This window comes from Sapajus apella, unplaced genomic scaffold (assembly GCF_009761245.1).
Source record: "Sapajus apella isolate SASKATOON/1434 unplaced genomic scaffold, GSC_monkey_1.0 scaffold29, whole genome shotgun sequence".
Classification (NCBI taxonomy): domain Eukaryota; kingdom Metazoa; phylum Chordata; class Mammalia; order Primates; family Cebidae; genus Sapajus; species Sapajus apella.
Window position 1 is genome coordinate 22,547,737 of NW_022436969.1, and position 26,524 is coordinate 22,574,260.

General features: G+C 45.3%; 1 protein-coding gene and 1 pseudogene across 1 annotated transcript in view; both read left to right on the forward strand.

Moving 5' to 3' along the window:
- GNAL (G protein subunit alpha L) overlaps positions 1-26,524 on the forward strand; it is a 189,089-nt gene that overhangs the window by 37,632 nt on the left and 124,933 nt on the right. The gene's annotated exons all lie outside the window — the stretch shown is intronic.
- LOC116561549 lies at positions 20,628-24,405 on the forward strand (annotated as a pseudogene).

Below are 26,524 nucleotides of genomic sequence, written 5' to 3' on the forward strand. Positions count from 1 at the left end.
CTACCAGGCAGTTACCTACAGGGCGGCTGTTACCTACCAGGCAGTTATCTACAGGGCGGCTGTTATCTACCAGGCAGTTACCTACAGGGCGGCTGTTATCTACCAGACAGTTACCTACAGGGCGGCTGTTATCTACCAGGCAGTTACCTACAGGGCGGCTGTTATCTACCAGGCTGTTATCTACAGGGCAATTATCTACCAGGCAGTTACCTACTGGGCAGCTGTTATCTACCAGGCAGTTATCTACAGGGCAATTATCTACCAGTTGTAAAAGTGGACAAGTGGGCATGCTTTTGACATGCCCCCCTAATGGGTGTGAGTTCCAGGGTGACCCCCTGGAAGTGAGAGCTCCATTGGTGGGGTATGCCTTGGTTTGCCATCAACTGTCAGCTCTCCAGGAGAGAGCCATCTTGGAGCAGAGTTAGATGAACTTGCCCTGTAGGGAATGTCTGGTGAGGGGGAGGTGAAAGGTTATATTTGCACTTCTAAAAGGTGAAGCAAAAAGCAGAGAACAGGGGAAATCAGAACAGGAGAAAAGAAGAAAATATAAGAAAATAATTAAACTGTATCATAGACAAATGAGGGTTATCAGCTACAAGAGAATGTTCTGTTCACAGCTTTCCTAGCATGAGCTCAGCATTGCTGCTCAAGGAAACCCCCCAGCCCGACACTGTTCACAAGCCTTGAGCCACAGTGGCGCTGGTTTTCCAGGAGAATTGTGTAGCCTCCAGAGCCTCAAGCATTTTTAGATGGAGGCCTTTCCCCTTTCTGAGGTTTTGCCTCTCATTCCACAATGGGGCTTTTCTGCCTTATTTATAAGCTATGCAGTAGCTGATCGGCCACACTCAGGAATTAGGACCTTTGGAAGTGCATTCTCGGATCCTTGGACCCTCCCAGTCCACAGCTCTGATGCACCTTGTTGGCATCCACACACTCCACGGTGACCCAGCAGCCTGGCCTTCATGTCAAATATCCCTTTAAGAAATCTAAAATGTTCTTTTCCAAGAGTGTTGACACTTGTTTTTAAATGCTGTAGCCCTGACATGAAGTCCAGGTTGCCAGGTCTGACTGGCAGACCCTGACTCAGCAACCGATGAACAAATGTACTCAGACACAGATATCCAGTGAAATAGCGGGCTGGGGGTCTGGGCAGCTGGCAGACCCCAAGGAGGGTGCTGTAAAGAGTTGGTAGCCGTGGCCCTGACCAGCTGGCACTCTGGGCATTTATTCAGTATAGACTTAATGACAGAGACTTTGAGTCAACACACTTGTAGATAATGATTGAAGATCAGGTTCTGAGGCCTAAAGCAAATACCATTTGTGGATAATTACATTTTTAACCCCCCAAGTAGAGAGCAGTCATACCCACATGAATGTTCAGAGGTCGGTCTTATGACCACATGAGTAAACAAGGTCTTTAGATAAACTCCCCCACTTTCCTTTGTATCTACTTCTGCCTAATAGTCCCTGGGTAAGAACTGCTGTCTTTGGCTCATTCTTTCCTGAGGCTTTTACAAAAACCTTCCAGCCTTCCAAGAAGGTTTGCATCTGTTTTACAATTTTTCCCACCATCCTGACTGAACCCCTATGCAGGTGATGGACACAGTTCCTTAGGTAGAATCCATGTATTCTGTTCTCCTCTTTTTCCTTCTCTTGCTCCTGTCTCCCATCTGACATAAATGAAGGCTCCAGGCCTGCTGTCTTCCTTTTCCATCCCGCCTCACTCAGCCTCCCTCTCCTGGCTGACAGCATCAGGATTCACTCCTTGGCCCCAGCTGGGACGTCACAGGGATCCTGCCTCCTCCCTTTCTTCTGTCATCCTGCTGGTCCCCATGACCTCACAACCATAACTCCTCCTGTAACTACCCAATGGGTTACCCTGCCCACTGCCTAGACAGAGCCAGTTTATCAAGACAGGGGAACTGCAGTAGAGAAAAAGTAATTCACACAGAGCCAGCTGTGCAGAAGACGAGTTTTATTATTACTCAAATCAGTCAGAGTTTTTAAAGATATTTTGTCAGGTAGGGGCTTGGGAAGTGGGGAATACTGATTGGTTATTGGAGAAGGAATTGTAGGGGGTTGAAGTGAGGTTTTCTTGCTGTCCTCTGTTCCTGGGTGGGATAGCAGAACTGGTTGAGCCAGATTACCACTCTGGGTGGTGTCAGCTGATCCATGGAGTGCAGGGTCTCCAAAAATATCTCAAGCACTGATCTCAGGCTTCACAGTAGTAATGTTTTCCCCAGGAGCCGTTTGGGGAGATTCAGACTCTTGGAGCCAAAGGCTGCATGACCCCTAAACTGTAATATCTAATCTTGTAGGTAATTTGTTAGTCCTGTAAAGGCAGACTGGTCCGCAGGCAAGAAGAGGGTCTTTTCAGGAAAGGGCTATTATCAATTTTGTTTCAGAGTCAAACCATGAACTGAATTGCTTTTCAAAGTTAGTTTGGCCTATGCCCAAGAATGAACAAGGACTTCTTGGAGGTTAGAAACAAGATGGAGTCAGTTAGGTTTGATTTCTTTCACTGTCATAATAATTTCCTTTGTTATGATTTTTGCAAAGGAAATTTCACTCCCTCTACCTGGTCTAGCCCTTTCTTCTCAACCCAGCAGGACTGCCAAGACACCCAAACTATCTGTCCTCCCTCTAAACTCTGCTGCTCTCATCCCAAACACATCTAAGGAGAAAATCTTCTCCATGCCAGTTTGCCCTGTGCATCCCCCAGAGCCCTACCTTGCTCTGCTCCTTCCTAAACTCTTAAGATGCTCCCATCCTCACTTAGTGTATCCCCCATCCAACCTTGAGGCTGAGGCCAAGACATGCATCCTGGCTGGGTGTGGTGACTCACACCTGTAATCCCAGCACTTTGGGGGCCGAGGTGGGTGGATCACCTGGAGTCAGGTATTCAAGACCAGCTTGGCCAACATGGTGAAACCTCATATCTACTTAAAAATACCAAAAAAAAAAAAAAAAAAAAATTAGCCCAGGCATGGTGGTGCATACCTGTAATTCCAGCTACTTGGGAGGTTGAGGCAGGAGAATCTCTTGAACCAAGGAGGCGGAGGTTGCAGTGAGCCGAGATTATGCCACTGTACTCTAGCCTGAGTGACAGAGCGAGACTCCATCTCAAAAAAAAAAAAGAAAAAGTACATTCTATTTTTGGCCTTTTCTGACCTTCTACTCCTAAGGCATCTTATAGTTACTATATTCTAACATTACCACCTTGGGGTGGAAGCACTATTTTTGTTTCTGTCTCCAAAAAATATCACAGGGCTTTTATATTACTCATCTTTGTGCCTTCGGTATTTTGCATAGATCTTAACACAAAATAGCTCAATAAACTTCTGAAGAAATAAAATATTACTCCTTTTCCATAAGGTCTGCCTGGTGATATGAAAATATTTTCTTAAAGCAATTTGTCTGTTTAATGTTGTTTTAATAATCCTTCTCTAAGTTAAGAAACATACATCCTGCTAGCACATTTCACAGAGACTCAGAGAAGGCACTAATGACAAAGGCAGTTGAGAGTAACAGCAATAGTATGACAGCAAAGGAAGCACAGAACATGCTGTAGAGTAAGGAGGAAGAAGATGCCCCGTCCACTGCAGTGCAAGGAACCAGCACGCCTTCACACTCTGGCATAAAGAAGAAGGAAGCGTGCCTTCACACTGTACCATGACAGCAAAGGAAGTGCCCTTCATGAGCCACAGGCTACTTCATTACTGGGTTTGCTACTGTTTCACTAACTGATGGGCTGCAGCCTCTGTTCCCGTCATCTTCTGCCTGTACCAGGACCCCAAACTGAAATGACAAGCCGGAACCTCAAAGGCAGAATGTCGGATGTGGAGGCATGTGTCGAGGCAACTGTGTAAGGATATTGTACATCTCTTGTTTTCATCCAGATCCTTTTCCATTGTAAATGGTAGAATTCCAACTCAAACAAGTGTAAGGTAGAGAGGAGGAGTTTTTTTGACTCAGGTAATCAGGGTTTTAAAAGCAAAAAGCAGGGACAGAGAGTAGGCTGACACAGAATTGTCAGGAATGCTCCTTGGTTAACAGAAGTAACATTAATTAGTAACTGGCTATACATTTTAACCTATAGAGTGTGGGTTATGGTGTCCAGTGTGGCATGGCATTGTTAGGTTAATTTATAGCTAATTGTGGCAATCGACAGCAATTTTAAGACATGAATATAGGCCAGCATGAAGGCTCATGCCTATAACCCCAACACTCTGGGAGACCAAGACAGGAAGATCACTTGAGGCCAGGAGTTCGAGACCAGCCTGGGCAACATAAGCAGATTTGGTCTCTACAAAAAAATCAAAAAATTAGCTGGGTGTGGTAGTAGGTGCCTGTGGTCCCAGCTACTTGTGAGACTGAGGCAGGAAGATCCCTTGGTCCCAGTATATGGAGGCCACAGTGAGCTGTGATCACACCACCACACTCCAGCCTGGGCGACAGAGCAATACCCTATCTCTTTAATTTAAAAAAAAAAGAATACATAGTTCAAAATGGTGGGGCAGGCAGGGGTGGGGTTGGGGGAGTAGGGTACAATTGTCTTATTTTAATGTGTCTCTGGGCCTGATGATTTAGACAGACTCACATTCCTCAGACGAAAGTTATCTTCTGACTAGGAAGTCCACCTGCCCTCACAGCCAGTGTCGTGGAAGCTCTCTCCCACATCTTGATTCTGCCCTCTTCTGGCTGCATTTTCCCACTTGTTTGCAGGAGCTCCACCTTCACAAAGGCTCCTCCACCTCAGCAGCCCAGTGGAGAGAGGCTCTGGGGGCTCCTCGCAATTCTGAGTTGAACAGCTCAGGCAGGAGATTAGAATTGTTTCTAACTGGTGTTTGTTCTTGTCCCAAACCTCAAAGTTTCTGCTTAAGATAAATCTGTTTAATATTTTTTTAAATTATTTCTGAACTTCATTTCACCATTAGTCTTTGCACAGACATTGATTTCTTTGCATTGTTCTTTTATTTCCTTACAGTGATGATATAGACAGAAATCCAGACATTTGCTACTCTGTAAATGTAAACTCTGCAAGAAAATGTAATATTCCTGGATTCCTGTGTTAGACGATGAGTTTTATGTTGTTTAACACAAATCAATATTACAAGCAAAAGACATTTATACATTTTGAAAATAAATTGTTTTGTTAGGAGCCTGCTGATGAAAGACTGACTCTTCTTGGGAGAAATCAGCCAAAGTTCTGAGAGTTTAAACACATTGGAATGGGATGGACAGGTTAGTACTGATTAGTAGATAAAAGTCTCCTCAGAAAACATCAGAGCCATTTGGGTAAGGGAGGGATCTCTGGCATCATATTTTTGATTTGCCCAACGGTCTTTTTATTGATAATTTGTCATTTGGATGCAAACGAGACAGTTAACCTAGATTTCTAAAATCCTGGAACTGAGCATTTAGAAATGAACACTGTGAGATCGAAGGTTCGTAGATGTGTTGCATACAACATCTTCCAACAAAGAGAAAGGGGACCTTTTTTTCCTGAGTGGTTAGAAGGAAAACCTGCTTCCTGCCTACTGAACGGCTGTCTCAGCGCTCCTCCTTGCCCCACCTGTGTGGTTTTTCACTCCCTTGCCCACTCTGCCTTCCCTAAGCACAACGAACCAACTGGAGGATGCTCTCGGCTCACCAATTCCAGAGCTTCCGCGCTCCCTCTGCCCCGGCAATCCCTCCCCCACACTCCTAAGTAGCCAGATCTTCTCCAGATTTTAAGGTCGATTTCAAGTGTTATCTCCTCTTTGCAACTGTTTCTGGTTGTCTCTGTTGGAAGTTCTCTTCCTTAAGTCTCCACTCGTTTTATTATCTACTTCCTTCATAACACTCACTACCTTTTATTGTAGATATTTGTAAGTTTTGCTTAAATGCATTACTAGATTGTATATTCTGTGCAAGTCATATCTATTCTGATTCATTTCCATATCCTCTACACCACCCAGCAGAATCTGGCATAAAATGATGTAAACAGAAAAACCAAACTCTGTAAAACATTTTATTAATAAAGAGGTTTATGCTGAGCCCATGTGGCTGCCCATGGCCCGGAGAAAACACAAACTCAAGAAACCTTGATTAAGTGGCCCCAAGGCAGTCGGGTTACAGTTTGATTTTATACATTCTAGGGACACTGGAATTGCAGCTAAAATCATAAATCAACACATGGAAATTCTACATTGGTTTGGCCCAAAAAGGCGGGGCATCTGGAAGCAGGGGTGTTTAAGTCATAGGTGGGTTTTAGCGATTCTTTAGTTGGCAGTAGGTTGAAAGAGTTAAGTTTTTTCTTTTTTCCTTTTTCCTTTTTGGTTTTGAGATGGAGTCTCCCTCTGTCACCAAGCTGGAGTGCAGTGACATGATCTTGGCTCACTGCAGCCTCCGCCTCGTAGGTTCAGGCGATTCTCCTGCCTCAGCCTCTTGAGTAGCTGGGATTATAGGTGCCCACCACCATGCCCGGCTAATTTTTGTAGTTTTAGTAGAGATGAGGGTTTCCCGATATTGGTCAGGCTGGTCTCAAATTCCTGACCTCAGGTGATCTGCCCACCCTTGGCTCCCAAAATGCTGGGATTACAGGCATGAGCCACTGCACCTAGCCGAGTTGAGTTTTTTCTAAAGACTTGCTGTCCACAGTGGCTGTCACCTATAATCCCAGCACTTTGGGAGGCCAAGGAGGGTAGATCACCTGAGGTCAGGAGTTTCAGACCAGCCTGGCCAACATGGTGAAACCTCATTTCTACAAAAACGTAAAAATTAGCCAGGTGTGGTGGCATGCACCTGTAGTCTCAGCTACTTGGGAGGCTGAAGCAGGAGAATTGCTCAAACCCGGGAGGTGGGGGTTCATCTTGAAATGAGCCAAGATCGCACCACTGCACTCCAGCCTGAGTGACAGAGTAAGACTCCATCTCAAAACCAAAAAAAAAAAAAATAGAAAAGACTTGAAGTCAGTATAAAGGATGCTTAAGTTAAGGGGGTCTGCTATCTGTCATGTGATACTATATCAGAGTCAGGTTGGAAAGTAAGCCATGTCATACTGGGTTGATTAAAAATAAACAAACAAACAAACAAAAACCTTCAGCAAGCTTTCATGGTTTGCAGAGTGTGACTTAACACTCGCCTAGCATGGCCTTAGGTCCTATTAATAATCTGGTATCTTATTGCCATACAGAGTCCATTGTGTCAGCCTTATGATCTCTGTTTTTATGTTAATTCCAGTCACTTGTGCCTAAACTCCAAAAGGAATGGGGTATGAAGAGGCATGTCTGACTTCCCTTACCATCATGGCCGGGAATTGTTTTGTTCTGTTTTGTTTTTTGAGATGGAGTCTCACTCTGTTGCCCAGGCTGGAGTGCAGTGGCGTGCTCTTGGCTCACACAACCTCGGTCTCCTGGGTTCAAGCAATTCTCTTACCCTAGCCTCCCGAGTAGCTGGGATTACAGGCCTGCAGCCACTATGCCCAGCTGATTTTTGTATTTTAGTAGAGACTGGGTTTCACCATGTTTGCCATGCTGGTTCTTGAACTCCTCACCTCAGATGATCTGCCTGCCTTGGCCTCCTAAAGTGCTGGGATTACAGGCGTGAGGCACTGCGCCCAGCCAGGAATTCAGGTTTTAAGGTTTTTCTGGGGTTACCCTTGGACAAGAAGCTTCATTCGATCAGTGGGGGGCCTTAGGATTTTATTTTTAGTTTACAATAGATTGAATATAATCCTTGACAAAACAGAAGTAAGAATGTAGTAATCCCACTGTGCAATTTAATTCCAATGCAGAGATATTATCATTTGTTCTTTTCTTCCCCCAATACAGAAACAACTCACATACCATAAATTCACTCCTCTTAAAATTGTACAATTCAGTGTGTTTAGTGTATTCACAAGGTTCCGTCCTTGGGAGCCTACTGCTGAAGGACTGGAATATCTAATCCAGGACATCTGCATCATTCTACAAAGAAGCCCTGGACCCATTAGCAGTCACTCCCCATTTCCCCTCCTGCTCTTCCTCCCAGCAACCACGAATCTATTCTCTCTCTTTGTAGATTTGCCTATTCTGGACATTTGACACAAATAATTGCATAATATGTGGCCTTTTGCGACTAGGTCTGTTTTCTTAGCATAACGTTTTGATCTGTGTGTAACATACATCTCTACTTCATTCCTTTTGTGGTTGAATAATATTCCATCATATAGATATACAATGTTGTATTTTTCTATTTATCATTGGTGGACATTTCTGTGTTTCTGCTTCTGTGCTTTTATGAATAATACTACTATGGATATTTGTGTACAGTTTTTGTCTAAATATAAGCTTTATTTCCGTTGGGTATTACCAATAATTGGAATTGCTGGATCATATGGTAACTGTGTGTTCAACTTTTTTAGAAAAAGGTAAACAGTTTTCCAGGGTGGCTGCGTGATTTACATTCCCACCAGCAGTGTATGAAGGGTTCTGATTTTTCCACATCTCACCAACACTCGTTACTATCTTTTCTATGATAACCGTCCTAGTGAGTGTGAGATGGTATTGATTTGTAGTTCCCTAATTAATAATGTTAAGCATCGTTTCATGTGCAAATTGATTATTTGTATATCTTCTCTAGAGAAATATTTGTTGAAATCCTTTGTTCCTATTTTAATTAGGTTATTTGTCTTTATTGTTGAGTTGTGGTAGTTCCTTAAATACTCTGAATACTAGAGCCTTTGTTCTCAGGCACACATAACTCTACATTTAGTCTGTCCTCACCCTTGGGTATCTGTTCAGAAAAGAATAGTGTCAAGTTTCGCCCCGATTTTATCGTTTCAATTGTGTTGTATGTTAGCAATATTAAAAGTTTTAACTACATGATTCTAAATATGGACCTTCCCAACATTTACAGATGGAGCGAGGATAGATGGAATATTCAAAAGAAAATGTTAATATGCTTTGAAAAATTGTTTTGTCGATGTAAATGTTAAATCAGCAGAGCCCTGTAACTGATAAGGAAGGCAGTAAGTTAGCTGCAGCAGTCAGATGAGCAGAAGCCCAGGGAAATTCACAAAGAGGGAAACAGCAAACACAGAAAGGCCGGAACACAGGAGTGGGTGGAGGGATACCTACAGCTATGTATTCATGAAATAGGAGCTTTCTGGGCAGTGATTAACTGATTTGTCAGAAATTGCAGGCAGAGAGAAAAGAAGAAATAAACTTGTTGGGAAGGAGGTCGTGGTGCCCTGTCCTGTGTGGACACCTGGACCTGTGAGAAGACGCTGCCGATCTGTGCTCCGAGTCGGGTTGTTGCTGGAACGGCCGCTAGGTGGCGCCGTGGCACAGGGGCGCTGACGAGGCATGGGCTCTGCGTTGTGCCAAGCCGCGCCCGGGCGCGGGGAGACGCAGGCTGGGGACTTGGAGGTGTGGGCCCCTCGTGCGGCGTCTGAGGGACAGCTGCCCTGTGGTAAGCTGCTATATGAAAGGGTGAGCTCTTTCCCTCTGCTCACCCTTTAAACTGCTCTGCCTGCTGAATGTTGTACCAGGTGGCGGAGGGCAGAGGCGAAGCTGGGGGTGAGGCCGGTGAGGCCGGGGGCTTGCTGGACGCAGGGAGTTCCAGAGCTGCAGTAAACGGCAGCACGGCCCCAGCCGCTCACGGGTGGGCTCTCTTCTTCCTCTTCTGGGAATATTTTTTCTGTCTTAAAAAACATTCCAAGTCCATCAACGGATGACTGGGTAAAGCAAATGTGGTACTTATACACTGTGGAATACTATTCAGCTCTCAAGAGTAAAATCATGTTTTTTTGGAGGTAATTCTCTAAGTGAAACAACTCAGAAACAAAAGTCAAATACCACATGTTCTCCTAAGTGAGACCTAAACGATGTGTGCACGTGGACACAGGAGTGGAAGAACAGACCCTGGGGAGGAAGGGTGGGAGGCAGGGCGGGACGATTACTCACCGGGTACAGTGTACACTGTTCAGGTGATGGCTACCCTATGCTCTACATCCATGCAACAATACTGCACGTGTATCCCCTGTGTCTATCACTGAAAAAGCAAAGTCCAAGCTTAGGACTTGTATGTGCGTGTGACTCTGCACGTTCCTCACAGGTCCTGGGTCCGTTCTGCAGAACTGCCCAGCACCAGAAGGGATGAAGGTGTGGGGTGGCCTCATCCTCTTTGAAACAGCTCTTAGCTCAGATGAAACCATCTTTCCAGAGGTGCAGTGGTTCCCCAATGGAATTGGGGGTTCGGGAAGAGCAATAACCTTTTCTTTACAGGAGAGGATCAAATCACAGAGAATAGATTAAGTGTAGGCAATCATGTCCCGTCTCCCAGGGGTGGAGCATGACTGTGTGGCCTAAATGACATGCACTTGGATAGCAGCAAGTTCTGAGAAATTAGCAACAGCTTGTATTCTAGATAGCATGGGAGTTCCGTGGGTTTGCCTAGTACTCTAATGATCTCATGGCATCGTTCAACAGGAGAGGTTTTAGGTTGCTAAGGGAATACCACCCGACCCTAAGCAGGGCCACTGCTGGAGTCATTCTGTAGTTCGCTCAGTATGCATCAGTGATCTGACGAACACATAGGAAATAGCCTTTGGAGGGATTTATTCTACTGGAGAAACTAGACATTCACAAAGAACCACAGCAACCAGGCAGGAAGCTAAAGAGCAAATGACATTTAGACCAGCGTCCCCTTGATGCAGGAGTGGTTGGACCAAGTGTAGAACCAGTCTGATGAACATGCAGAGAAGTGGGAGGAGAGCATCCCAGATAAAGGAAAAGGCTAGACTCAGGTGGGCACAGGGAAAACATCAGGTCAACGTGAGGATCAGCAGGCGTTTGATAAGTTTTTGTTTTTTGGGTTTGTTGTTGTTGTTGTCGTTGAGATGGAGTTTTGTTCTTATCGCTTAGGCTGGAGTGCAATGGCATGATCTCGGCTCCCTGCAACCTCCGCCTCCCAGGTTCAAGTGATTCTCCTGCCTCAGCCTCCCAAGTAGCTGGGGCTACAGGCTCGCACCACCACGCCTGTCTAATTTTTGTATTTTTAGTAGAGACAGGGTTTCACCATGTTGGCCAGGCTGGTCTTGAACTCCTTACCTTAGGTGATCCACCAGCCTTGGCCTCCCAATGTGCTGGGATTACTGGTGTAAGCCACCACACCCAGCCTAAGGTATTAATAAGTGGTATGAATAAAAGAGTAGGGTTAAATGAAGAGAGTGATGATGAGGAATGGCTTATTTAAATAAGAGTTGCTCAATGGTCTCTTTAATTAAAAAGAATGTGGCCTGGTGTGAAGGTCCTAGCACTTTAGGAGGCTGAGGCAGGAGAATCACCTGAGCCCAGAAGTTTGAGATCGGCCTAGGCAATATGGCAAAACCTCGCCTCTACTAAAACTATAAAAAAGTAGCCAAGCGTGGTTGGTAGCATGCAACTGTAATAACAGCTACTTGGGAGGCTGCGTTAGGATTGCTGGAGCCCTCCCCCTGTTCGTATATTTGATATGCAGAGGTTACTGCTCTCTGTCTTGTCCCACAGCCTACTCTGGGACTTAACATGCCAGTACATCTCCAAATGTAGTCTGTTTTCTCCAAACAGAGGGAGAGACTTCTTTTATTACAGAGACTTCTGGCCGGGCATGGTGGCTCACATGTAATTCCAACATTTTGAAAGGCTGAGGGGGGAAGATTGCTTGACCAGGAGTTCCAGACCAGCCTGAGCAACACTGTGAGACTTCATGTCTACAAAAGTTTTTTAAATTAGCTATGTTTGGTGGCACACACCTGTAGTCCCAGCTACTTGGGAGGCCAAGGTGGAAGGATCGCTTGAATGCAAGCGCTGGAGGCTGCAGTAAACTATGATCACACCGTGGCATTCCAGCCTGGGCAACAGAGCAAGACCCTATCTCTATTATTTTTAAAGACACTTCTTTGTGTTTTTATTTTTTTGTATGTAGAAGTATTAATTTTATTTTAAATAAGATTTAAAGTATCACATATCCTTAAAATGCATTTGTACAGCAGTGGTTTTGAAAGATTTGTACTTGAATTCTGCAGCCCCTGTTTGCAGAAGGTGCTTGGTGTATCTGAGAGATTGAGCCTTGCTGTTCAGAAGCTGCTGGTGGTGACTGTAACTTCCTCTAGCTCATGAAGAAAAACTTCACAACCATTTTTCCATGTCAACCGCTGGGTGTAAATTTCCCGGTTGCATTGGAAGAGAAACAGGACAGCTAAATGCTGTGTGATCCTGGGCCAGCCCCTGGAAGAAGGATGGGCGATTGCTACAAAGGATACCCGTGGTTCTGTTAGCTGACTTTGGATATGGACGGTTGATTAGGCAAGAGGACTGCAGCAACATTTGCAGCTATGTAAGAGAATCTCATCCTTAGGAAATACACGTGGACAAGGGCATACTGGCTCCAGCTTACTTTCAAATGGTTCAGGGGAAAAAATGTGTAAATATGAATGTGAAAACATACAGATAGGGAAAGTATATGATAAAGCAAATGCAGCAGAATGCTAACAATTGAAGTAACTGGGTGAAGAGTATGTGGAGCATTTTATACTATTCTTTCTGTGAGCTTGGAATTATTTCAATTTTTTAAAATTTTCGTGGATACATAGTTGGCGTATCTATTTATGGGTTGCATGAGATATTTTGAAACAAGCATGCAATGTGTAACAATCACATGAGGGTAAATGGGGTATTTCAAATTTTAAAAAATACATTTTGTTAAATATTCATCTGAGGACTACTATATATACAGTGAGCTTACTGTGCATGTTTTAATCATATTTGTAGAAGAGAAAATAGCTCACTTCATTATGATAATGCCTACCAATGCTTTAAATTGTGTCTTGTTTTCTAGTCAAATTCTAAGAATCCTAAGGCATGTTCTCGTCTCCCTGTCCCTGACCTTCAAGTCTGATCAGCCTCCAAGGTCTTCCAAGTCTCTCCGGATGCTTCTCTTTACCATTCTTCTGAATGTCTGTTGTGCTCGCCTCCCTGGCTGCACCTCAGGCTCTCTGCAGTGGGTTCCACTGCCCTCCTGCCCACTCTCCCCATCTCTCCAGTCCCCCAGTTCACCTTCCTTCTGAAAGCACAGCCCTTGCCAGATCGAAGCTGCCCAGAACTGCCAGTTTGCCAGAACCACCCCACACAGCAGTGTGGGTTTCCAGCCACACAGGTGCATCTGACCAGACTAGCCGTGGGGACTGAAGTCCCTATGGCTCTGCTCCCCAAGCCCTGTGCCTGGCACAGGAACATATCAGCCCAGAGGGAGGGAACCATTGGGGTGAGAAATCTGGCAGAAAACAAATGGTCCCCTCAAAACAGGTTACTGAAGAGAGCTTGATGAAGGCATTCAGCCTGGAAATGGGGGACAGGAAAGGGAACCTGACCTCCTCCCTCACCCTTCCATTCCCCCTGCACCTACAGGAGCTGGGCCAGGGAGCCCGGTGGAGACCGTCTGCAGAGCCAGTCACCTTGGGCAGGAGAGAGTGGGTCTGCAGCCTGGCAGAACCCCCAGCATCCAGACTCTGCTTCACAGAAGTCAGTGGACTTGGGCTCACAGACCTGCTGGTAGCTCATCACTTAGCAGATGAAGAGCTGACTTGCATTTCCTCTTTTTAATATCAAAGCCTCCCACAGATCCCGCTTCCAGGCTTTCTCTCTTCCAGCTCCTCTGGCTACTAGGCTCCCAACATGAGCTTAGCCTGCACCACCCACCCCAAAAGTCCCACTGTTCCAAGCAGGCCCTGAAGGCCTCCTCTAGTGTTTAGGCTCCTGCCCAAGCACAGCCTGGGCCACTGGACCCCTGGCTCTTGGCTTCTGTGTCTTAACTTCTTTTAGCATGCATTGGCCAGGCCAGGTGTGCTGTGGGCAGCAGTGTCTCTGGCTGGACACCAAGCTCCCCGAGGGGAGGGCTGTCACCTAAGACAGTCTGACCTCTGTGAGCATAGCCCAGCGTAGCACCTTCATGACCAGCTCGCTGCCCAGACAGACATGCCCCAGCCTCCCCTATCTCAGCTCACTGCAATCTCCACCTCCCGGGCTCAAGCAATTCTCCTGCCTCAGCAGGATGAGTAGCTGGGATTACAGATGCCCACCACCACACCTAGCTAATTTTTTGTATTTTCAGTAGATACAGGGTTTCACCATGTTGCCCAGGCAGGTCTCGAACTCCTGGCCTCAAGTGATCCACCTGCCTTGGCCTTCCAGAGTGCTGGGATTACAAGCATGAGCCACTGTGCCCAGCCAAGCCTTTCCTCTCAAAGCAGTGATTCCCCAGGGAAAAGAAGGAGGCACTCCTTCAGGCAGAATTGGAAAATTGTGAGGTGTGAGTCTGTGCAGAGCAGGTAAGGAAGAAATGGATGTGTGGGTTGCCAGGCAGGACGGCAGTGACCTGGGGGACTCAACACCCACAGAACGTCAGTACTGTGGAGGAGCCTACTGCCCTTTGCCGCCTGGCATCATAACATCTCACTGCCTTATTTCATGTGATCTGTGTTCCACTGAAGTACATGAGCACGAACACCATGATGGTGTCGGATGCCGACTGAACGAGGGCAGGTGAGGCCCAGAGAGTGGCGTGCACAGCCTGGCTCCAGGGCACTTGGTGCTCAGATTCAGGGAAACTCTTGTTGAACAGAGCATCGGAGGCTGTTCTCATTGTTTAATTTTTTATTTGAAAACAATCTCAAACTTAGAAAAATCTTGCAAGAATAAGAAGAGTTCAAAGGCTTCCCAAATGCCCCCCACCCAGGTTTGCCTCTTGTTCATATTTCCCAGTGTGCCTTCTCATTTGCATATATTCTGTAGATGCGCAGATGGAGGTGTAGACAGGTGAATCTTTCTCAGTCTTCTGAGAGCTTGCTGTGGCCATCATGGCCCTTTACTCTTAAAGGACATCCGTGTGTGTGTTTCTAGGGGCAGGATATTCCCTTACGTGACCATGGTACAGTTCTCAAAGTTAGTAAACTGGACATTGAGACAATAAGTGTATCTGACCCATCATGTGCACAGCAGTTTCATCATGCAGCCCCTCTGTGTGTCCTCCAGCATTTCCCCCTCCAGGATTGGAGGTATAGCACTCAGGTGTCATCTCTCCTTAGCTCTTCATGACATTGGCATTTGTGAAGAATACAGGTCCCCTATCCTTTTAATTTTTTCAATTTTAGTTTTGTCCGATGTCTCCTCCTGACTTAAATTCAGGAAATGCCTTTCTGGCCAGAACTCTGCATACATTCTGTGGTGTCCTTCCTGGGGTCTCACCGGTGGAAGCCTGTGATGCCCATTTCTCCTGCTTTGGTGGGGTCAATTGTGATGACCCAACTTGTTGTCCAATTTCTCCACTGTGTGATTACTCTTTTTCTTTTGCAACTAACAAGCACCCTGTGGGGAGGCACTTTAAGACCGTGCAGCCCTCCTGCTCCTCGTTAAACCCTCTCCCTGCATTCAGTATCTGCTGCCGATTCCACCCAACCCACGCTTCCCCATCGTGGTCGCAAAAGATGTGTCCCCTGTCCGGGACCTTCTTCTGCATTTACTAGCTGCCCTTGGCTAGAGTTCTCCCTTCTCTATTTATTTATGTATTTATCTGTCTGTTGTTGGCAGGGACACCTGACGGGCCTGACGGGGTATTTTTCAGTGGCATAGAATTCATTACTGTACTTAACTGTTTTGGTGCTCACATCATCCCAGATTTGGCCAGATGAGAGCCCCTTCAATACAGCTCTTGTGTGCTAGTGGTATGCTGCCAGCATTTTTGGGCACTTCCTTACTTTCTAGCATAACAATGTTCCAGGTTTAGCTCATAGCTACCCTGCCCTGCCCACCCCACACCTCCCCTACCCCCAGTTAGTTATTTCTCTAAGGATGACCAAGATTCAGGCACTGGCCCCGCTCGCCACTACTGGAGAGGCTTAACTTCTTGGCATTTCAGCAGACAGAAGTAGGAAATATATGCATGTGGATACACAGGGACAAACAGGCACAGCCACACAAATGCACATGCACACACCCATTTGTAGACAGAATCATGAGTGTGTCTATGTATGTTTTAGAAATCATGAGCTCATACCAATTCCTGCAATTCCAGCCCATCCCCACAGGCCTCTTTATTGCCTCCCTTCATTCCATATGTGTGCGTTGCCTCTTCCTTTTTGAAAATCCTGGCTCTCATTCACAATGTAACACATTTCTTCATTTACTCAACCGTACAATACATCTAAATTTGTTTGGGATTCATGTGCAATGAGGGAATCCCTTTTGAATGTCAATCTCAACTTATCCATAGTTTAAATCCATCAAATGTTGCTACATAATGACAAATAAAAGCAAACCATGCTATGCAAACATAGACAAAGATGAAGCTCTGTGCCCATTCTTCTTTGTCGACAGCCCTGCAAGTTTTAGGACGAGCCACTCCAGCTTCTCTGTGATTGGCTCGTAGTTCCTACCTGGTATAATAAAAGTTTATGTTACGTTTAATTTCATAGACAATTCGATATTCTGTTATAAGGAATACTGTTGCTTTAAACTCTGTAACTAAACCAAATTCTAAAAGAAACCAGTTGCTAAGGCAACTGGGCAAAGAGATAATTAATTCATCAGTCATTATATGCAGATTAATCTGCCTAACTGAGTGGGAAAGGAGGTAGGCTTGTTTGATTTTTTTCCTTTTGGAATTAGTGGAAGAGAGAATGGTGTGATTTTTTAAAAATCTGTAAGGGGCTTCAGAGTTCATCCTGGAAAGGTTAGAGGCTTTGGAATCCAACAGAACTCTACTCTTTCAGGACCTTGTGAAAGCTATGGACCAAACTGTGGGCAATAAGGTGCATTTTGTAATCATCAAATGAGATGCTAAAAATAAAGCATCTTTCAGTGTCTTTTAAAAATGAAGACGAAGAATGACTTACAAATATTAGCATAAATTTCTCTAAAAAAAGAAATGGTGTTTTTTGTTCACTTGTAGAATTGACCACACAAATCCTTATGTGCTTCCACTGTAATCATTACAGAATTCAGAGAACTTGACTGCAGGGCCTATCCCTCCCAACTAGACTATTAAATTAATGGGATCAGGGACAGTGTCTCATTTATCCTTATAATCTCAAGGCATAGAAATGTGCTAGATGTATATAGGTGTTTAAAGAATGCTTTATGATGGATGGATGGATGAATGAATGAATGAATGAATGAACATGCATTGCCTTAAAAGCATCTCAGAGCCTCCATCTGTCCTCCAGACTCTATGTTGCCACCTGCTGGTGTAAAAGTATAATTGTAATATGTCTAAGAGCAAGGCATTGAAGTCTCTCAACTTCATCAGGAGACTCTCCCACAATTGCTGTGCCGAAAATTCTACGTGTGCATTTTGTTCTTTTTTTATTTTGGTAAAATTTTTCTCATCCTTTCACCCATCACATGTGCATTTTTGTACAGTTCCTAGCATGCCTTGTGACCTTTATGTTCCCAGCCAGCAGCTTACACTGTGCTCAGCTGAGTGTCACAGGCCCTCAGTGGGTCTTTGTTGACTGTACTGTAGTTCATCCTTCATGTATCTGCCTAGCAGAAATAGTTACAAAATCCTCAAGGATGTCCCCATGCTCCCTCGTGGAGAGGGATAAGATGGATATATATTTGTTCAATTCCTATTGAACAATCATCATAATTACCCCAGTCCACTTATTTGGAGCTTGCTGCCTGCCAGGCACTATGATGCCATGGATTGATTCACCCAATCCTCACCACAGCCCCACTGGGGGAGTACCGTCACTCTCACCCATGCACCGAGAAGGACAGAGAATAACAAAGAAAGGGACTTCCGCTGGCATTCTTGTTCAGTAGCCGCTGTGCTGCACCCATGGAAGGGGCTGCCCCTTAAGAAAAGTTGCCATGCCAAGAGCATGCATTCTGCAGCTCATCTGCTCGCCTGATCTCCGAGACTGAGTTTCACCATCTGCCAACCTGCCTCCCGCGCAATGCGAGTTCCCTTCCCTCTGCCTATCCTTCTGCAGTGCCTCCACACCTGAAATGGGCACCTTCTCTCCACGTGGTCCTGCCCCACCGCTCCTCAACACTGGCCTCGGATGCCTCTCCCATAGGGAAGCTTTGCCTGATTCCGAGGACCCTCACACACCCCTCAGCATCCCTCCCACGCCACCCAGCCCTCGGCTCATACCCATCCTCGCACACTGCCCTCTGAGTGAGTGAGCTGTGCTAGTCGTATTTGCTCAACTGCACAGAAACTTAAGAAATTGGTCTTAGAGTGTTCTTATCCTTTCTGGAGTACATCTCTATGGGTGACAGCCTGTACCCAAGTGCTTCCACTGTAATCGTTACAGAATTCAGAGAACTTGACTGCAGGTCTATCCCTTTCAACTAGACTGCATGAATCTGCCTTTCCTTTTAGTATGGACACAAAATCAGACTCTACGAACCATCTTTCCTTCCAGTATATCCTCACATGATTTGCTTAAAATATGAGAACAGTGTGAGGCAGACAGACATTACTGAATTCCAACATTGGATCAGTGTTAGTGCTAGGATTCATATGGAACCAGGTGTTAGCCTGGGGGCCACATGGAATCAGGTGTTGGCACTGGGATTCATGTCACCACGCCTCTGATATTCCACAGGAGCACTCACTGATAACAAACAAAAAACCACTGCGTTTAAAATGCAGACCACACTGTTCGCCTTTTTGTTCCGAATCAAGGGACTTTGTGGAGTCTGACTCACTTTATAATAAAATATGTTTGTGAATATAATTATTTGAAGAGTAGAAAAGTCATGGTATCTAGAACCACCTGTAGGTTCTGAAATTATTTTTTATCATAAAATCTTCCTTAAGATAGAAATTTTGTTCATATATATGGTAGATTTCCTTGAAAACTTTTTACACTTTACTTCATCTGATGTTTGTTAATTAGTAAAGAAAGCACCATCTTTAAAGCATTTTAGACTGGTTTTGAAACTTCACTTTGATATTAAAACGCATTGGCTAAACAACATGTGTTTGAATATCTGCCGTAGTCCAAAATGCTGCTAGGCTATTTGAGGTTAAACAGCAGATTGAAACAGATGGGGATGCTGATTTTCACTCTTCAAGTGAAAATCATTGGGCATGTATTTGATTTCTGGTTTGTAAAATGTATTTTCCATGCAACCTTGATGTGTGCGGTTTCTCTTAAAATACACCAGTGGTCCCCACACCCTCCCTTGCTTCACAGCCTGACCTAGTTTGATGGTTTTCAGGGAATTTTTTGAATTGCGAGACCTTGAGAGTTCCATTCCATTTACCGGTTCCTCTTATTATGCCTTGTAGGTTACAATTCTGTTTGGTTTTGCTGTAACATATTCAATGGCCTTTTCACCTTCTGTTTTAACACAGTAATTAAACTCCTATCTGTGCCACTGAGTCAAATATTTTTGTGGGAATATTTCAGTCCTGGATTTTTGGACAAGGAGTGGAGTCAGAGACATGTAACCTGCTTTTCCCACTGATTCAGTATTATTCTGGTTTTTAAAGCTGTGAGTTAAAAAAGAGTGTGTTATTCTCCTTTACAGATAACACTTCTAAAAGCTCCTTAATATTATTTTGGTTATTGGGGTAAGAAAAATAGAAGATAAATTATCTCAATACATTGTAAAATATTTTATCACAGAGTATTATGTACAGAAAAGAAAAATGGAAAATGTTTCCCTGCTTTCCTCTGAAAATTGTTAAAATTTTTACCATGATGTTTTTTAAACGTATTGTAATTAGGTCATGGAATGACCTCTGCTGCTAAAAATGGATGATCATCTACTCAGGTTATTTCCACCAGGATACTAAGGAAGAAAAAAGAGATAAAACAACAGCAAGTCATTTAAAATGTCACACAGGGACCCCCAGCTGAAGGCTGTGTGCACACGGGTCACTCAGCGGCCACAACTCCGCAGCACTTGGCTGTTTGCAACCCTTGTCTGCAACTCTCAGGCTGTAGCTGTCAGTTTCTTGGAGCGTTGTTAGTGCACTGAATCTAGTGACGATTCACTTTTCATAAACTGTTTTGTTCCTTAGAGACAGTCTCACTCTGTTACCTAGGCTGGAGTGCAGTGACGCAGACATGACTCACTGCAGCCTCGACCTTCTGGGCTCCAGCAATCCTCCTGCCTCAGCCTCCCAAGTAGCTGGGACTACCTGCCACCATGCCTGGCTAACTTTTGTATTTTTTGTAGAATTGGAGTTTCGCCATGTTGCCCAGGCTGGTCTCAAACTCCTGAGCTCAGGCAATCTGCCCAGCTTGGTCTCCCAAAGTGCTGGGACTACAGGTTTCGGCCACCACACTGAGCATGAAAACTGTTACTCTACCTGTTCTGAAAGTCTTAGTGCAGTTATCTTTTTTTTTTTTTTGGCTGTTGTTTCCGAGGCTGGAATGCAGTCTCGGCTCACCACAACCTCCACCTCCCAGGTTCAAGTGATTCTCCTGCCTCAGCCTCCCGAGTAGCTGGGATAACAGGCATGTGCCACCACGCCCGACTAATTCTGTATTTTTAGTAGAGACAGGCTTTCTCCATGTTCGTCAGGCTGGTCTTGGACTCCCAACCTCAGGTGATCCGCTTGCCTTGGCCTCCCAAAGTGCTGGGATTATAGGCGTAAGCCACCACGCCCGGCCCAGTTTTTATTTTTAATAAACTTTAAAGACTACAGAAAGACCAGTTATTATATTTTCTATCTATTGGTTTTGTATTAAATGTAATATATCTGCTATCTTGTGCTACACATACATCTAGCCAGTTTGCAAACTTGATCAGCGTCTTCTGGATCTTGGCCCGTCATGAACTGAAACAGTTGCCTTGAATTTTTTTCATGCTTTCATCCAGTTGTTAATTAAATTTCTGTGAGGGTAGGAAGCTCCTTATAATGGAAAACAAAAATCCCTCTTATTGTTATTGGGGACTTGAGCTCAGCTAACCAGAGAACAGGTGACTTTTTTTTTTCAACATTTGCCATCATCAATCAGAAGGACTGACAGAAACCAAAACACGTTTTTAAAGTATTATTCAAAATTTACAAATCTAAGTATAAAAGAAATTTAAATAATTAAACTTTCAAATGCGCTAAGACTTCTGAGATGCCTTCTGCAGCCCTGGCCCCCGCTGTCCCCGCCATCCTGACCTGCTGGCACTGTCTCTTCCATCACATTTGAATAATTCACTTAGAGGCCATGACTTCACTGCACCATGTATGGCATTTGCGCCTTTGGCAGCCACGACTGCCTTTCTGTTCACACGCATTTCCTTTTAAGAATGAATGGACACACCAACTACTTCTTTGGACTTCGCTAGTTGGCCAAGGTTGATCAGCTATTTGGAATGCAGCTAATTTGAGTGGAGAAATATCCATATATGTGGTCCTGTTACAACAGCGAAAGTTATAACTGCTAAAAAAGACGCAACACCATTTTGAATTTGAACACCAGACCAACGTGAATGGTGAGATAATCATCATCTTTATGACAAAGGAGGAACTGAGCAAACAGTTTGTATGTTGGATGATGCGTTTGCAATTCCTTTGCTAGATACTGCCAATAAGAACGTGTTCTTGGGCAGAGACCTAGGAAGTTAGGTTTTGTTTAAAGCCATAACAGAAGATGGATTTTGGTTGTATGTCCAGAAGCTGAAGGTCTTGTTTCATTGGAGCACTCCATGACTCCCCGTTTAAACGTGGAGACTTTTCTTCTGGGACACTATGAGATTTTGGATTTAAAGGAAAATGGCAAAGTTGCATCCATGGAAATGGTTAAACATCATCACTGTAGGCACAACCTCCGCATGCCCTCTGTGACAATGTGGAGAAACTTTTCTCAGGTTTAGAGATAGAAACTTTGAAGAACAAGCTTCAGTTCCTTTTTAACAGTGATATTAAGAAACATTTAGAGCCAGGTGCAGGGGCTCACACCTGTAATCCCAGCACTTTGGGAGGCCAAGGTGGAAGGATCACTTGAGCACAGGAGTTTAAATCCAGCTTGGGCAACATAGCAGGACCCTGTCTCTGCAGAAAATTTAAAAATTAGCCAGGAGTGATGGCACATGTCTGTAGTTCCAGCTACTTGGGAGACCAAGGCAAGAGGATCCCTCGAGCCCAGGAAGGTGAGGCTACAGTGAGCCGTGATTGGGCCACTGCACTCAAGCCTAAGCAACAGAGTGAGACCCTGTCTCTAAAAAGAAGAAAGAAGAAGAAGGAGAGGGAGAAGAAGGAGAAGGACAATTTTGATGACAGATGGAAGGATAGGCTCCGTTTTATTAGGGGCTTGGACTCTGAGTTGGTTGCTGCTACACAGGCGAAGCAGCTGAAAGAGACGCAGTACAAAATACACTCCCCAGACATTTGCAACGGGCATGGAGGACAGCCCTGATTTACTGGTGCTGAAAGAGTGGCAGGTCATATTGGAAGTGAACATTGAGAAATCCTCTTTCACTCTAAGGAAGGTACTCAGGCTCTGGATTAAGCCATATTTTCCTTGGAAACTGAGGACATTACAATAGTTCGCACTTCAGTAGGTAAGTATTTAATGTCCAAGTAGATTTGGAAGAACGCAGATAGCATGGTGAGCTTCTCTGGACAGAGATCAGATGAACTTAATCAGGGTTACATGTATTTTCACGAGGCCGAGGAGAGTGAGAGGCCTCTGAAGGAGCTCTATTTGTTTGATGTTCTCAGCGCAGATCGAGTTCCCCATACTGCCCACGGCCTTGAACTGAGAGTCTGGTTTCTGCATCACTGATTTTCTTCCCTGTAACCTGTCTCTGCCACCAGAAATGAGAACTCCAAAGATGGGGTAGAGAAGCAGCTCCTGAGAGAAACATTTGAGGACTCCAATCTGATACCCTGAAGAGATTCTCTGGGGAACAAAAGAAGCCTTCAGGGATTGGAGTAAGAATTCCTGGTTTAAAGTGTTACAAGAATATGTTGAACATCAGGTTGATGACGCAATTATGGCAAATGTGGGCCAGAAATTTCCCTTCAATGTCCTAAAGCCAAAGAAGGCTATTACTGCCCTCGAGGCCTGAACATCGCTACCCAGGCAAGGCTGAGTGGCTGAGCCAGTATTGCTTGCCCACGTGGACTGATGCCTGCCCGCTGACCCACTGCAAGTCAGCTGCCTAAGTCTGGGTGCTCTCTGAGCCATAGAGCAACAGCGAATGTTCTTCTCATTGTGAAGGGCAGGAGGAGTGGGGACAGATAGGGGAGCAAGGAAAATCTACCCCCTGGGCCTACTTGGGTGTGAAAAAAATAAAAGTCTTAAAGAAAAAAGAAAGAAAAAGACTTCTGAGACATCCTATATGTCTTAAACTTCAACAACAGTGAGGAAGCAACTGTGTTTTACTTTTGTGCCTTTCAAATTATCTATGAGGTAACTAGGACCTCCTCTTCCTGGCCCTGGCACAGTCAGCCTAGACCCTCTGCCCTCGGTGCCCAGGGCAGCCTGGGTCCCCGCAGGTGGGAGCATTGCTGGGGAGCACGATGCTGCTGCAGCAGTTGCCTAGCAACAGACGCTCACACTGGCAGCGGGTGCCACTCTGCTCTTGATACCCCCTACCCCAGCCCTACTCCCACTGCTTCAGGGGGCCAGCTGGTACACCTGATGCTGATCAATGATCCTAAACACAAATGAGAATCGGTTTCCCAGACCAGACTAGGAAAAGGTCAGATGATTGGGTGAAAAAAAAACTTTAAGGTGTGTTGAGTTCCTACTTGAAAATAGGCTAAGATTGGCTTTGCATTTTTCATAAGAAATGTCTCATCACTGTGTAAGGAAAGTGCTTTTGTGTTTTAGTGTTGGCATGTGTTGTGGCACACATGGCAGGTAATGGTGCAAATGTTGCAGCAAGACCAAAGCTGTGTCCCAGGTACTCTTGTTAGCCTCTCAGCCTCTGTAAAATGATGAAGACAACAGTTCCTCCCTTTTAGGGCAAATACCAAGTAAGTTGTTCCACGGAAAGGATTTAGCCCTGTCCCAGCAATCACTCCATAACTAGAGGCAGTTTTACAGTATACATTATTATTATATTATTAATATATTAAGTTCCTGGGTGTATTATGGTATCTTTTTCATCACATCTGTTTACATAATCCTTCTTAAATTTCAAATATAGGATTTATCTTTAACCGTAATTGCTAAATCTGAACAAGTGGAAATCTTTTACTATGTTTTCCAGGTAACTAATTATCAGACTGCCTTAAAAATGTGGCTCCTAGGTTCTAACTTAAATCTCCCTTTATAAGTTTTCAAGGGATTTATTTTGTCCCCTGCTCTCCAACAATTTATAGAAATCTTGACATTAAAAAAATTTGGCAAATTCTTATAAATATCCCACTACTCTATGCTTTTTAAAAATACATTTTCTGGCTGGGTGCAGTGGTTTACATTTATAATCCCAGCACTTTGGAAAGCCAAGGTAGTTGGATCACTTGAGGTCAGGAGTTCGAGACCAGCCTGGCCAACATGATAAAACCCTGTCTCTACTAAAAATACAAAAAATTAGCCTGGTGTGGTTGCAGGTGCCTATAATCCCAGATACTTGGGAGGCCGAGGCATAAGAATCACTTGAACCTGGGAGGCAGAGGTTGCAGTGAGCCGAGATTGCATCATCACACTCCAGCCTGGGCAACAGAGCCAAACTCCCATCTCAAAAAAAAACAAAACAAAAAAAGCTTTCTTGGCTTCTGGCTGCCCCACTAGCCATAGCGCATGCTGGGTTGATATTGCTATGTGTGAATATATGTGTTTGCACACTCACAAGATGTGAGGTGTGGAAACTGCTAAACAGTCTCCTTCCACAAAACTTGAACTTTTGACCTAGCTCAGAATGGAGTCTGACACTGTATGTTTGCTTCTACCTATGTCTGGAAAAGTAATTCATTGCTTTTTAAAAATGTATTTTTATTTTCAATAAGAATATTTATTTAAAACTACTATACTGAACAAATATTTTATGAATTTAACCTGTGGTCATGAAATTCCTTTGATGAGAATTCACATTTTGATCTGGACGTATCTTTGTCTTTCATGACTTCATTCATTCCCTTGACAAATATTCCCAGAGCATCTCCTCTGGGTCAGGTACTGAATCAGGTATAGGTGTGGCAGGCACAAGGACAGGCTCAGCCTTGGCCCTCACACAGGCTAGTGGAGTTTTGAGGGCACAGTTAACAAACCATTGCAATGCAAGTTGATGTTGATGGGTGAGACCAGTGGAGACTCTGGTGCTCCCTCCGAGCATGAGAAGGCATGCCTAACCCCCAGTGAGGGAGGCATGAGGCCTAGCTTGAGGCTGGAAGGATAACTAGGGGTTGGGCTGGAAAGGAGAGAACCCAGGTATTCCCAAGACACGAGCAGCACATTTAGGACCAGCCTGTTCAGGAACTGAGAGTGTTAGGAGGGATGGGGTGAGCCCTTAGAAGGGGAGCGTTTATACCAACCCCACCAGAAGGACCAGGCCCGGCGTTTGTAGATGATGGGGACAGCGATGTGGCTGGATTTCTATTATCGCAGTGGCAGCATTGTGCACGGTGCACTGAAATGAGACAGGCGGCAGTGAAACCGTCCGGAGGCCTCTGAAACCCAGCTCTGAATTAGTCATCTAAGACCACAGCAGTGGCAGATGCTGCAGAAAGAACAGGACAGATACTCAGGAAACAGACCCAAGGGGATGCAGTAACTGTTGAGGTTTGCAAGAGAATGGAGTCTGGCTTGACTCCCACCGTTCCGGTTTGGAAAATTAGGGGCTCTTATTCCAGAGAAAGAGGGAGAGAGGGGCAGGTAGAAAGTGTGAGGGTGGCACGGGGCACGTGCTCAGTCCTTGGCAAGGTGAATTCGAGACACCTGCGGCCCGGTGGGGATGGCGTGTCTGGGGGCGTGGTAAGCAGGATGGGCTGGGCTGGGGATCCGTGGCCAGCGTGGTGAGAGCTGAGTGGGCAGAGTATGGCGGACGCCGTCAGCCCGCCAGGAACACGCGTGTGGGTTGAGAGGCTGTGCTGTGGGGAGGGCTCTTCGGCCCCCTGGGTGGAGGAACACGGACTGATGCACCAGCCAGAAGGACAGCCTGAAACCCGATGCAGTCTCCAGGAGGGGTCAGAGCAGGCGCCACGGAGAGGCAAAGACAATAAAGACCGTAACTCATGGATGAGGCTTAGCCCCTGGCAGGCCCCGGAGGACCTGATGAGAGTATTTTCCCTATGGGGTGAAGGCCGAAGCCAGGCTGCCAGGGGCTGAGATGGGAACAGCTGAGGGGAATACAGGCGGAGACAGACGACATTTCCAACTCTTGGCTGTTGTGGGCAGGAAGAAAACTGGTGGAACTAACAGGGGGCGTGAGATGGACAGTGTTGTGGGGTTCAAGTGACACAGAGTTGAATGTGTTCGCTTGTTTGAGGGAAACCAGCCAATAGCGGGAGAGGCTGAAGCAAGAGTGGAGAGGGGAATGTGCGCGGGGTGAGGGGCACAGGTCCACAGGGCAGCGGCGCCTGAGGGGCCGGGGCGGGCGGGGGGCTGTTC